Below are 13,606 nucleotides of genomic sequence, written 5' to 3'. Positions count from 1 at the left end.
CTGGATTTCAGGTACGTGCACCTTCAAATGATTTTTTGTTCTGCGTTTGGCCTGAGAGGAAAGCAGCTTTATCAGGCATCCAATAAGGTACGTCGATATTAAGCAATAGAATAGGCTCTCTCTCTCTCTCTATGTGTGTGTTTGTGTCTGGGTTTAAGCTACTTGGCTGCATGATTTCGAGATTTGTACCACGTCGTCAAACACAGAGAGCTGGGGTTTTGAAAGGCTCATTTTTAGATTGCAGGCTCACACGTACACGCCTGACGAGAGAGAGAGAGAGAGAGAGAGAGAGAGAGAGAGAGAGAGAGAGAGAGAGAGAGAGAGAGAGAGAGAGAGAGAGAGAGAGAGAGAGAGAGAGAGAGAGAGAGAGAGAGAGAGAGAGAGAGAGAGAGAGAGAGAGAGAGAGAGAGAGAGAGAGAGAGAGAGAGAGCTGCCGCTGTGGGCTTGGACCAAGAGTTTGAGAGAGAGAGAGAGATAGAGAGAGAGGGTTGTAGAAGTCCAACAAAAGGTAGAGGCCTAGCAGAAGTCGTAGAGAAGGCATAGATGGCACAGGCAAGTAAGCGCCTTCTGTAGGGGGGATTGGCTTAGAGTCTACGGGGCAGGCTCTGTCAAGCTCCCTCCTCACTGTCCGTGCGCACATACACAGTCGAGGGCAGCAAGCTATTCGTTGGAGGCATTTCCTTCCGCACCACGGAAGATGGCTTAAGGGAGGCCTTTGGTGCACATGGCGAGGTGGTAAACACAAAGATTATCATGGACAGAGAGACAGGGCGCTTTCGTGGCTTTGGTTTTGTCACTTATTACAATGAGGAAGACGCAAATACAACTTTGTCGAAACTTAATGGTCACAATCTTGATGGCCGAGCTATCCGCGTAGATCGAGCGTCCACTCGCCCTGCGCGTCCTTCGTCAGACTTTGGCAGTGGTAGTGGGTTTGGGTCTAGCTTCGCCTTGGATTCCTCTAAGTCCGCTCCCGCCGATGATGACTGGGGCTCGATACCATCACTGAATGCAAGCACGTCGAATCAGTAAGGAGACTTGAATGCATGGATGGATTATCCTTGTTGCAGCGCATTCGCAGGTATGATATATCCAGGGCTTAGAATTGCACTTTTTTGCACACTATTAAAGAGATGTTACCAGCTTTGTACCGTTGAACAGCTCTGCATGCATAGATAGATTTTTTCGAACCCTTTTCTTCTCTGTGGAGGTTGTGGTAGTATGAATGGGGTAGCTCTTTCTTGCAACCTATTGGGTTTGCCTTATGTAGGTTTTATAGTATCCAAACCTCTTGCAACTGGCTCATGTATGCCTTTGTCGATGGTGTCCTGAGCATGCAAAGCTTTAAAAAGTGAAATGTTTCTGTTTTCAAAAGGGAAAAGAGAGAGAGAGAGAGAGAGAGAGAGAGAGAGAGAGAGAGAGAGAGAGAGAGAGAGAGAGAGAGAGAGAGAGAGAGAGAGAGAGATAAATGAAATGTTGTATTAAACGCCTTCAAAAAGCCAAAATGACTTATGCGACCAAACTGATACGATCTTGGTGGATCCAATCCAAAAACAATGAAGTAAAGTGAAAGACTAAAATCATCATCATCATTCATGTTCGAGAATTCCCAGCATTGGGCATTGTCCAGGAAAGTATTGCATCCGTACTGAAGAGCTTCGTTAATGTTCGCCTCTGTAAATAGTCCGCCTCCGTTTAGTGTAATACTTAGTGTAAATTTTACAAGTTTTAGTATAAATATGGGCAATGTTAAGTATGGAGCCTGATTTACCCTTGTAATTTTCTGTGGTAAAAGCGCACATTTGTAAGGCCCCCATTATGAGGAGAAGCCATCGTGCCTGAAGGAAAATCACTCACCGGAAACCAAAATTTTCACGGACAAGAATCAGGGGCAACTTTAAAGGCCTCGGGGGTGGAGGCCCCCGAGACTTTTTTTTCGCCGGAATATTCTTTTTCGTCGGAATATTATGGCCGGACGGCCGCCGGAAAGTGGTCGAAAAACAACCGGTTGGTTGGCCGGTGGTCGGAAGTCAATGGCCGGTGGCTGGTGGCCGAATTCAATGGCCGGTGGCCGAATTCAAAAGCGGACTTGTCTTCTCAAGGGCGGCCACACATGGGCGGATTGGAGGGTCCGATTTGGACTTATTCGCACAAGGGCGGCTACACATGGCTGTCTCTCATAAGAGAGGGCAGCCCTTTTGGCCTATAAAAGGAGGCCATTTCTACACACATTTCATAGTGTGAAGTTGATGCAACAAGGTGAATGTGAGGTGGTGAGAGTGAAGCAAGGCGGGAGCTCCATTAAGGGTATAATCCCTTTGTAAACTACTTCTTGTTTTGAAGTACTAAAGCCATTGAGTGGCTGCTTTCCCGTGGACGTAGCCCACATTGGGTGAACCACGTATATCGTGTGTACTCTCTCTCTCTCTCTCTCTACTCTATAATCTCGTGTATATAAATCTGTCTCTCTCCATTAAGTAATCTACTCAATTATCTATTTAGCTACGTCTTATTTCCAAACAACTGGTATCAGAGCAAGGTTTGCTCGTAGCTAAATTATCTCAAGGAAAGGATTCCTTGAATTGAGTGGGAGTTATGGCGGAGGAAGGGAAGCTCAAGATTGAGAAGTTCAACGGCAAAAACTACCAACATTGTAAGATGCAGATTGAAGACTATCTCTACCAGAAGGACCTCTATTTGCCACTAGGCGGTCTTGCGAAGAAGCCCGCAACAATGGCAGATGAAGCATGGATTGTCCTTGATCGAAAGGCACTGGGAACAATCCGGTTAAGCTTGGCGTCAACGGTGGCCTTCAATGTTTCGGAGATGAAGACCACGGAGGACTTGATGAAGTCACTTGACGACTTCTACGAGAAACCATCGGCATCCAATAAGGTATTTCTTATGAAGCGCTTGTTCAATCTAAAGATGGCAGAGAATGGTGCAGTTGCAGAACACCTAAATGACTTTAACACAAACATAAGTCAACTTCGATCAGTGAAAATCAATTTCGATGACGAAGTGCGAGCTCTTCTTATACTATCATCTCTACCGGATAGTTGGGACAGCCTTGTGATGGCTGTAAGTAATTCTATCTCTGGCACAAATACTCTTAAGTTTGATGATGTTGTGGGTGTTCTCCTAAGCGAGGAAATGCGAAGGAGAAGCACAGGAGAATCATCAAGTGCTGCACTATCAGTGGAAACAAGAGGAAGGCTTAAGGAGAGGTTCAAAAACCAAAAGGGTCGTGATCGCTCAAGGCGGAGCAAGTCACGCACAAAGTCAGTTCTTGAATGTTGGAACTGCGGCAAGAAGGGCCACGTCAAGAAGGATTGCTGGTCCAAGAAGAAGAAGGAGACAGAGTCTCAAGACAACAAGCCAACATCGGAGGCCAATGTGGCAGGTAAAGTAGAGCAAGATGCTCTAATTCTCTCATTAGACAATGTGTCTAATTCCTGGATAGTAGATTCCGGGGCTTCATTCCATGCGACACCACACAAGCAACATTTCCAAGACTACACCAAAGGTAATTTTGGGTATGTATACTTGGGAGATGATGAAGCTTGTGAGATTGTCGGCAAAGGTACAGTTTCTGTCAAAACTGCTAACGGAAATGAATGGAAGCTTAAAGATGTTAGGCATGTTCCTTGTCTTCGCAAAAATTTGATCTCTACAGGACAATTGGACGATGAAGGTCACAAAATTGCATTCGGAAACAAACGGTGGAAGATCTCAAAGGGATCTTTGGTGGTTGCCAAGGGTGAAAAAGTCGATACACTTTACTTGTGTATTGTTAGCACGCAACCTTCAGCTTGTGCAGCAACTACAGAAGTTGAGAGTGCGGTGTGGCACTACCGACTTGGGCATATGAGTGCCAAAGGAATGCAAATCCTTCAAACAAAGAAGCTTCTACCAGGTTTGAAAGAAGTGGACTTAGAGTTCTGTGAAGATTGTGTTTATGGTAAACAAAAGAGGGTAAAATTTCAAAAATCAGGAAATGAAAGAAAAAATAAAAAACTTGAGTTGGTTCATTCTGATGTTTGGGGTCCTGCAAGTACACCATCACTTGGTGGCTCATTGTACTATGTAACATTCATAGACGATGCGACTAGAAAAACATGGGTTTATGTCATGAAGAATAAATCCGATGTATTTTCCATATTTCAAAGGTGGAAAGCCTTTGTGGAGAATGAAACAGGTACCAAGGTTAAATGCCTCAGATCCGACAATGGAGGCGAATATTGCAGCCAAGCTTTTGAAAGCTTTTGTGCTAGCAATGGCATTCGGAGGCAAAGGACAACCCCAAGGACACCTCAACAAAATGGGATTTCGGAAAGGATGAACATGACAATCATGGAACGAGCACGAAGCATGCGGCTACATGCAGGCCTACCGCTTGAGCTTTGGGCGGAAGCTGTAAGTACGTCTGTGTACTTAATCAATCGGTCACCCTCAACGGCATTGGATGGGGGAGTTCCAGAAGAGGCATGGACAGGTAAACCGGTGAATTATACATTTCTCAAAGTGTTTGGGTGTGAGGCTTTCATGCACATAGATAGAAGCCTAAGATCAAAGTTAGATGCAAAGTCCAAAAAGTGTTTCTTCATTGGCTATGGAGAAGGAGACTTTGGGTATCGCCTATGGAATTTCACGGTTGGAGGCACAGCAGTAAGCTGGGCTTCAAAGCTGCAGAAAGTGGTTTCACTTTCTACCACGGAAGCAGAGTATGTAGTAATGACGGAGGCAAGCAAAGAAATTCTGTGGCTTCACAGATTCTTAGAAGAGCTTGGATTCAAACAAAACAATTGTGTCTTGTACAGTGATAGCCAAAGCGCTATCCATCTTGCAAAGAACTCAGCCTTTCATTCAAGGACAAAGCACATTGAGGTGAGATATCACTTCATACGCACTCTTTTGGAAGAGGGACAACTAAAGCTAAGAAAGGTGCATACAAGTGAAAATCCTGCAGACATGTTTACAAAGGTGGTCAACAAGGAGAAGTTGAGCTTTTGCTCATCTTCAATCGGCATTCAAGGATAAGAAGCCAGAATGGAAAGCAGTCACAGGTTTGGTTTGGAGATCAGTCTCCAAGTGGGAGATTGTTAAGTATGGAGCCTGATTTACCCTTGTAATTTTCTGTGGTAAAAGCGCACATTTGTAAGGCCCCCATTATGAGGAGAAGCCATCGTGCGTGAAGGAAAATCACTCACCGGAAACCAAAATTTTCACGGACAAGAATCAGGGGTAACTTTAAAGGCCTCGGGGGCGGAGGCCCCCGAGACTGTTTTTTCGCCGGAATATTCTTTTTCGTCGGAATATTATGGCCGGACGGCGGCCGGAAAGTGGTCGGAAAACAACCGGTCGGTTGGCCGGTGGCCGGTAGTCAATGGCCGGTGGCCAGTGGTCGGAAGTCAATGGCCGGTGGCCGGTGGCCGAATTCAAAAGCGGACTTGTCTTCTCAAGGGCGGCCACACATGGGCGGATTGGAGGGTCCGATTTGGACTTATTCGCACAAGGGCGACTACACATGGCTATCTCTCATAAGAGAGGGTAGCCCTTTTGGCCTATAAAAGGAGGCCATTTCTACACACATTTCATAGTGTGAAGTTGATGCAACAAGGTGAGTGTGAGGTGGTGAGAGTGAAGCAAGGCGGGAGCTCCATTAAGGGTATAATCCCTTTGTAAACTACTTCTTGTTTTGAAGTACTAAAGCCATTGAGTGGCTGCTTTCCCGTGGACGTAGCCCACATTGGGTAAACCACGTATATCGTGTGTACTCTCTCTCTCTCTCTCTACTCTATAATCTCGTGTATATAAATCTGTCTCTCTCCATTAAGTAATCTACTCAATTATCTATTTAGCTACGTCTTATTTCCTAACAGGCAAATGCTTCAAATTTAAGCCCAACTTTTGATCTTGAAACCAAAAAAATTGAAGGGTGCCCTCATTTATTTTGGTCAGCAAAAATGTTTTTGGCAAGCCCGGGTTTTAGGTTTAATACGGTAAATGCTTCAAATTCTGATCGTAAAACTTTTTTGGTTAAGGAAAATGTTTTTGGCAAGTCTGGGTTAAGGAAAATGTTCACACCCATCCTTCCCAACAACACCTCCATAGTTCTGACAGATGATGGCGCGTAGAAAAGGCTGTGCAGAAAACCTTGCAGGCTTGCCGAGTACTCCCATATGCAATGGAAAGGGGCAGGGCCTAGAAGCTCTGGGCTGTTTTCAGCGGATGAGAAGGAGGAATCTCATACGTTTAGTAGCTTGAAGCGGCCTAAGCTCCCTTTGTCATGTGCGGACACATGACAGAGAGAAAAATAGCTTGTAGAACACGTAAGAGAGAAAAATAGCTTTCATATAGAGAGAAAATAGCTCCCCCTTCTCCACATCATGTCTAGGCTCACTAGCTCTTCCTTATCCTTTTGTAGTTGCTGCCTTGTGATCTTGAAAGTGGGAGAGGACTCCTTTGATGTCGTATTATGTTGTGTTGATTGTTTGCTATGTACTGTTGTGATCACTTTAAAGATTCTTACAAAACTAGTAGGACTCCTTTCCTTGACATTGCCTGCATCATAGGCTTCAATGCTGCTCGCGACCTATATAAGTCGAAGGTTGTTGCGGTTGTTGTTGTGTTTGCAGATGTTACTTAAGATGAAGTTTATGCAATTTGAGAAGAATTTTTTGTATACGAGGTAATAAAATCATGTTTGTTTGGTTATGTAGGTACTTGTTCTCGACCATCAAAACGTTGATAGCTTCTCACAAAATGTTAGCAACATAAAAGGTGAGGGCTCGTTCCTCACTCAGGATTTGGCTTCATTTTTAAAGTTTTCCATAGCTTTCAAGCTTTTAACATGTAGTCTTTGTGGTAGTTAATTTGCTCTTGGATTGTACATGCGACAAAATGAGAGGATGTTACCCATGTTTGTTCTAGCTAATGTGCATCCTTAATAACAAAGATTTATTTCTTGCTTTCTTGTTTATTATTTGGCTTGAAGCATGAAGTGGGCCTGAAGTTTGAATGTCTAGAAAAAAATTATCACCCAAAAATAGTAGACTGTCCATCAATAAAACTGTAAATAATACATGTGAAAACAAGAGAAAAAAAAGTGATAAAATCACGAGGCCTGCAATGGAGAGAGAGAGAGAGAGAGAGAGAGAGAGAGAGAGAGAGAGAGAGACTCAATATTGATGATCAAACTATGAGATCGAGCCTGGGGTAAGTTCGCAGACTGGGGCAAGTTCACAGACGTAGCTTGAGAGAAGCACGAAGGAGAGAAAACCTCTTTGCAATGAATATCTTCTATGTGCTCAGCCAATAAAAAATAATGCATTTTTAAAGTGATAAATCACGAGCCCTACCACCAGGAAGACGAGACTATAGTAAAACTTAGGACAAATTGTCAAAATACTCCTCTAATTTGTGGAAATTCTTGAAGTATCCCTTCAAATTCCCAAAATATGCTACTTAAATATTGAGTGAATAACCATTACCTGCAATAGGGTTACATCTATAAAATACTTGCCCAAAAAAAGTAGAGTCGTAGGGTTCGCTGCAACCCTTACCCACACTTCTTGATGTGAAGGCCTATAGAGCTTGTATTGCTATCCCCCTCAAAATAGCCCATCCATCCCAAGCCTACAAGAGGCAAACAAGCACGGCATTAGAGCGTTGGTATAGCTGGGTGTGATGTATCCTAGATTCAGTCTCCTTGAGTGTGGTCATATCAATGAGACTGGCCATTAAATTAAATCATGGAACAATTCCTGCGCAGGTTCTAACTTCTAGGCTACGCAGATTAAAATTGAAACTGAGATAGATTGCCGGATTAAAGCACAGACACGGAGAGAGGGAGAGAGAGAGAGCTGTTGAAGACCTGTGTTACGCAGGGTGAGGGTCAAGGGAGATCAGAGTGAAGAGCGTAGCAATGTCCATAGCATTTTGTTTAGCTTTAGGTGAAGAGTGCATAGAATGCGAAGATTCTGACGTGTCTCTTCTTATTGCCACTGCCCTTGGACTGCAAGAAGAAACCGCAAAAAAGATAAGGGTGAAGGGGACTTTTAAGCAGGGGAAAAGAAAGGCAATCAGAAAATTGATCGCCCAGGTATAGCAAGCCCATTACTCTGTACTACTACCCTAATTTATAAAAAGAGTAAACTTAGAAGTGGGATGGGACCGGTCGCCAAACAGGGCCTAAAAAAATAGCTTTGAGCTATTAACAGGGAAAAAAAAGAGTCTGTCTGTAATCGACGAGCAACGCGAGCATAGAAGGGGGCGCCATCTGGAGGTTATGCATGAGGAAGGCGCCACTTGGGCCATGCATGAGTGCTCGATCTGGGCTTGGGCTTTGGACATGAAGTCATACCAGGAAAATGTACCAATGTATCTAAGCAGTGCGTGCGCACATGCCCTCTTCTCCACACCCATACGACAATGGGGAATTGTGGGAGGTTCTGGGTCACTCGCGTGAAAGCACAGAGCCCACAACATTCAGTCCAACTCGCTAGAAATGCAGGGTACTACTACAACGACTACTACAGTAGTATCGATAGCAAGTAATTCGGCTTCTGTCTTGCTAATAAACTTAACAGTCATTATAGTACGCCTTCAGCTATAGAGCAAGAATGGATCATTCCTGCTCTGACCCCCTCGCGAACCATTTACCACCACATTGCCTAGTGCTCCTGCATGCACAACTCCATTTGTTGCTAATACTGCTCCTGCTCATGCTTTGCACACGTCCCTCGACTGCATGCCGACGATAGGCACAAGAAGCACCTCATGCAATGGTGCAAACTACTCAACATGAGAGAGAGCACCGTGCACCTCAACACAACAAACAGTCATTCGGTACTTTTTCGGCCTCTTTTGTAATTTGCCATGATTCCTCGTATAAGAAAGATAAAAATTTCATAGAAATTAACATTTTTTCTAGGTTTGTCATTGAAATCGAGAAAATGATTGTTTGTTGGTCAAATCATATCTAAATCAAGTGAGACTTGATAGGTAGGTTGAAAACATCATAACCAAGCTGTTAAAACCTAAGCAGACAAAAATTTGATGGCATGGAATGAACTCATTTTTCTAGGATCTACAGGATACCAGCACAAAAATGCTAATGGTGCTAATGGCTTTGTGTTGAAGATGCTAATATTTTGATTATCGTTAAAGATGCTACTATTCTAATTTCGTACTATTTTTTTATTGTTCTTTGGTTGCTAGTTCAAATCAATGGATACCTATACTTATATATTGCTTTTTATATGTGGTTAGCAGATTAAAAATATTTTGACTAGTGTACCTAAGGAAAGAAATACTTACAAAATGTCACTTCAAAATCACTTGTCCACTGGGATTCAAAAAGATGAAGAATGAGCTTTATTTTTACGGACATTTTCTCGTGGACTGCGAGAAGATCTAGCATCACAATATTCCCAAGATCTTCTACAACGCTCGTGGATAAAAGTGTTATGGCCACAAATAAGATATAACTTATTTTCTAAGGGGAAAAAAGTTTGGAATATACAAAAGATTTTTCTTGACGATTTGGTTGATTGGGAAGGAAATTGAAAATTAGTGTTGGCAAAAGAGAAGTTGGGCCTAATCAAATATCACAAAATGACCCACTATGGAGGTGAGAATTCTTAATGAGATTGTTTTTCTCATCGATTTTGCTGGAAAAACATGATGTGATGTTTATGCCAAACCTGTCACCCTCAACAAAGCACAAAAGGCCCTTAATTAACTTTTGACTATACATGTAATCTATTTGAGCAAAAGAAAAATATTGCTCAAGAGCGTTCAACTTTACATGTGGTTTCTTTTGACTGTGAACAAAAGAAAAATTATTGTTAAAATTGTTGTTGTTTTAAGCACACCAATTGCAAGCTATGAACATGCTTTATGTTTAAATTTGTTAGTGAAAACATTGGGATGGTACTCAAGACCTATTGGAGAAACATGTGCTTTGTGGTAAATTGGTTGATGTGTATGGCCAGTTGTGGCTCACTCTTATATGGAAAATTGATGTGGTTTACTGAAGTGTGTTGATTGCAAGATATGCCCACAACATGGTTGTGATAATGTGGTTTCTTAGAGTGTGTCTATGGCATAAGTGGGGAGGTGCAAACACCTCACATGCTAATTGTGCACCTAGATCGATTTTAAATTTGAGACAATTTTTGGCTAGAAAATTATGCAAAACATTCAATCACATATAGATAGGAAAAGTTTGAAGGTGATCTCTTTTAGTGGGTTGATGCAATTCATGAATTGATCTTGATAGAAAAAATCAAGATTGCACACTCGTGGGATGAAAGGCAAAAGAAATTTATAAGTTGTGGGTAGATTGTTACATTGTTAGGTGTTCATGTTCATGCTTCAAACCTTACTGTTTGCATACAAGAATCTGTGGAAAAACAAACTCGGTTTGATTACTTGTAATGATTGGTCATTGGTGTGCAATAGAACTTGGATGAATTTTAGGGAAGTTTTTTTATCAGGTCACACATCAAATTTTGTATCAAGCCGGTCATAAATAAGGGCTGATTTGGAACAGGTCAAGGGATGATTTACACTAGCTTTGGATGGGTCGGGGTTGGACAAGTATCCAGAGTGCACGCTGACTAGGCACATAGTTTGAAATTCAAACTAAGACACATTGAGGATACACCCGAGTCGGTTCCCTAGTATGTTGTCAGTCACTGTGCTACACACTCTTTGACTAGTTTTACTCAGCTAGATCATGTGAGACCTAAATTTTATATGTAAGAAAGGGGTATGATAGTTTTCTTTATTGGTTGTCGTATAAGCGCAGAAAGGGGGGGCATATTTCCTAATATGAGTCCTATATAGGGGTTTTATCGAAGTTGTCCGCGCGTAGGTGGCGTCCCATTTTGTATATAGAGTGAATCCCCCGGGGTATTGACAAAACTAATGAACTTTCATATCTGGTGCAAACAATTAGAAATCAGTTCACGATGGATGAAAATACACTCATGTTCATAGCAAACCAGAGCTACAAGACCAGGGGTTACCCGCTTAGGGTAGGCCAACCAATGGGGACACCACCAGCAGTCCAATCCGAAGGCCCGTGTTATGAGTGTGGAGGTGATCATTGGGCAAGAGAATGTCCCGACAAAGGTCAACAAACGCTTTTTTTTGGATTTTGTGATGGGTGTGGGAGAGATCACTTGATTCAAAGCTTTGCAAAGAAACTTGAAACTCCAGGGAAGGAAATTGTCAATGTCATAGGAATTTTACCACTCACAAGCAGATTAGAGTCTGAGCCAATAGTTCCAGTCAAAGTGGTGACTAGAGCTCAAGCTTAGTAAGTGGCAAAAAATAAGCCCATAGCAAATGATTTGAAACTCCCTGAACAATTCAAATTTAAAAATAGATCAATTAGAACTCAAAGAAAATCTTAGAAAGCCAAATGGGACAAGATGAAAGCAAAGAGGCTGAAGGAGAAAACAGTATTAGAAACAAAATTGAACCAAATAAAAGGACTTCTTAGACATGAGAAAGAGCAAGAAAGATTCAAAGGGATCAAAAGAGTGACTCAGGAGGATTGGTCTTGGTGGAAAAGGTGAATGAGCAAATAGACGCGATGTTACAAGCCTATGGGACAAGGATCAATAATAACAACCAAAATTTAGAACAAATACTATTGATTGATTCATATCGAGAATACAAAACCAAAGGAATGGAGGTGTGCAAAAGACTTGTAGAAATTGCTCAAGTCCTATTATAGCCTAAAGATCCGAAAACTTATGAGCCTGTAACGTATGAGCTAGGAAAAGAAAACATGGGAACGTGGGGGGAAACCAGCATGGGCGAAAAATATAAAACGCAAGGATCTTGTAACCGATGTGGAAGGGATCATTTTCTCATAACTGCACTCAAAAGTTCGAACAATAAAATCAAATCTATAGGAACAAACAAGGAGGAGCCCTGTACTACTGGGATTGTCGCTCACACAACAAATGAGGGTAAATCTTTGGAGATGTAACCAATTCCAAAATTAGATGAACCATGGCCACAATCATTATGGGAAATGATAAAAAATAGAAAAGATGAAAGTTCCACGTTGCTATTAGCAAAAATCACCAAAAATAAACATGGACAATGAGTTCTATCTGGAAGATATCCAGGCGCTGTATGGAGATGTAGGAAGGAGGTTTTGGTAGAGAGTAAACATGAAAATTTAAGAACTTTACCATCCTTTGTAGGCGAATATGAGACAAAATCTGAGGTAAGGGTTGTACCATCCCAATAGAATTATATTCCACAAGTGATAGATACAAAGAGCTTCAATGATTTATTGTCTTCTCCTATAAGGTGTACAATCACTCTTGTAGAGCTGTTGAAAATCAAACCATATTTATGGGGACAAATGTTGGAAAAGACGGGGGTTAAGATCCAACCAAAAGATGACCTCGTGGAGGAAATTAAGAAAAAAAATCATCCTGAGAAACCAAAAGCGAAACCTATCCTAGTGAATAAGGTAGGAGATTATTGCAAAGGGGAGAGGAGAACACCACCTTATCCCTGGAATACAAAGGAGTAAAGACGACAAAAATACTTGACAGTGGGTCCGGAATAGCTATTACTACAAAAGGAATCTGAGAGAAATGGGAAAGGCCAGCACTCAGGAAGATGCGCATGAAACTGCAATTAGCTGACGGGTATGTGGGAAGACCCTTGGGAATGTTGGAGCATGTGATAGTATCCTCATGTGGGATAGGATATAAACACACCTTTGTGGTAGTAGATTTTGGAAAAGACCACAATCTTGAAGTTATTTTGGAATGACCCTTTATGCGTCAACTCAAGATGGTTCAAAACTGGGTCTATGACCATCTCTATTTACGGCACAAGGGAGTATAGTTACAAGGACGTAGACCAAACTCCAATAGAATACTTTGATATTACTACAAAACAACAGAACACAGTTTCCTGCTTGGCTAGTTAATGTTGCTTACATTTTGATGTGCGAGCATCAGAATGCAAAAGTCTTAGGAAAGAGGATTACATCCTAGAACATTTAGTAGAAGACAATTACTACATGAAGGAACCATTTCCAGAGGAGTTTTTTGAACCCTCTGGATGGAAGAAAATGCTGGCGACTCTCTTGACGTCTGTGTAAATGAGGTGACCAATACAACATTTTGCGACAAAGATGGTCATGATCTAAGACCCTTTCTAATGGTGTCTACTATCCATGAAATTGATTTTTTAAAAAAACGACGGAGATGGAACAAACAAACGATTGTAAACGGTTAGTAGGCAAAGTTTTTGTACGAGACCTTTCACAAGATGATGTGGATGAATACCATGATTTGAGGAGTGATGAATTAGGGAATGATGAGGAAGACAAACTCTCAAGTGGTTTTGAAAACAAAAATTTAGAGAGAGAGAGAGAGAGAGAGAGAGAGAGAGAGAGAGAGAGAGAGAGAGAGAGAGAGAGAGAGAGATTCTTAGATTAGAGAGAGAAACAAGGACAGAGGGTGTAGAGAGAGTGTGTACAGAGGGAGAGAGAGTAGATAGAGGGTATAGAGACAGAGATTATGTGGAGAGAGAGTCAAGATCAGGGGATAGAGAGAGT

At 42.0% G+C, this 13,606-nt stretch overlaps 1 pseudogene; it reads left to right on the top strand.

Moving 5' to 3' along the window:
- The first annotated feature begins 543 nt into the window (after positions 1-543).
- On the top strand, positions 544-1,032 carry LOC147447165 (glycine-rich RNA-binding protein 4, mitochondrial pseudogene; annotated as a pseudogene).
- Positions 1,033-13,606: the final 12,574 nt, after the last annotated feature.

Source organism: Adiantum capillus-veneris, chromosome 11 (genome assembly GCF_014529385.1).
Source record: "Adiantum capillus-veneris isolate H3 chromosome 11, ASM1452938v2, whole genome shotgun sequence".
Lineage (NCBI taxonomy): Eukaryota > Viridiplantae > Streptophyta > Polypodiopsida > Polypodiales > Pteridaceae > Adiantum > Adiantum capillus-veneris.
The sequence above is the reverse complement of the archived record's forward strand: the minus strand, read 5'-3'. Positions and strand labels throughout refer to the sequence as shown.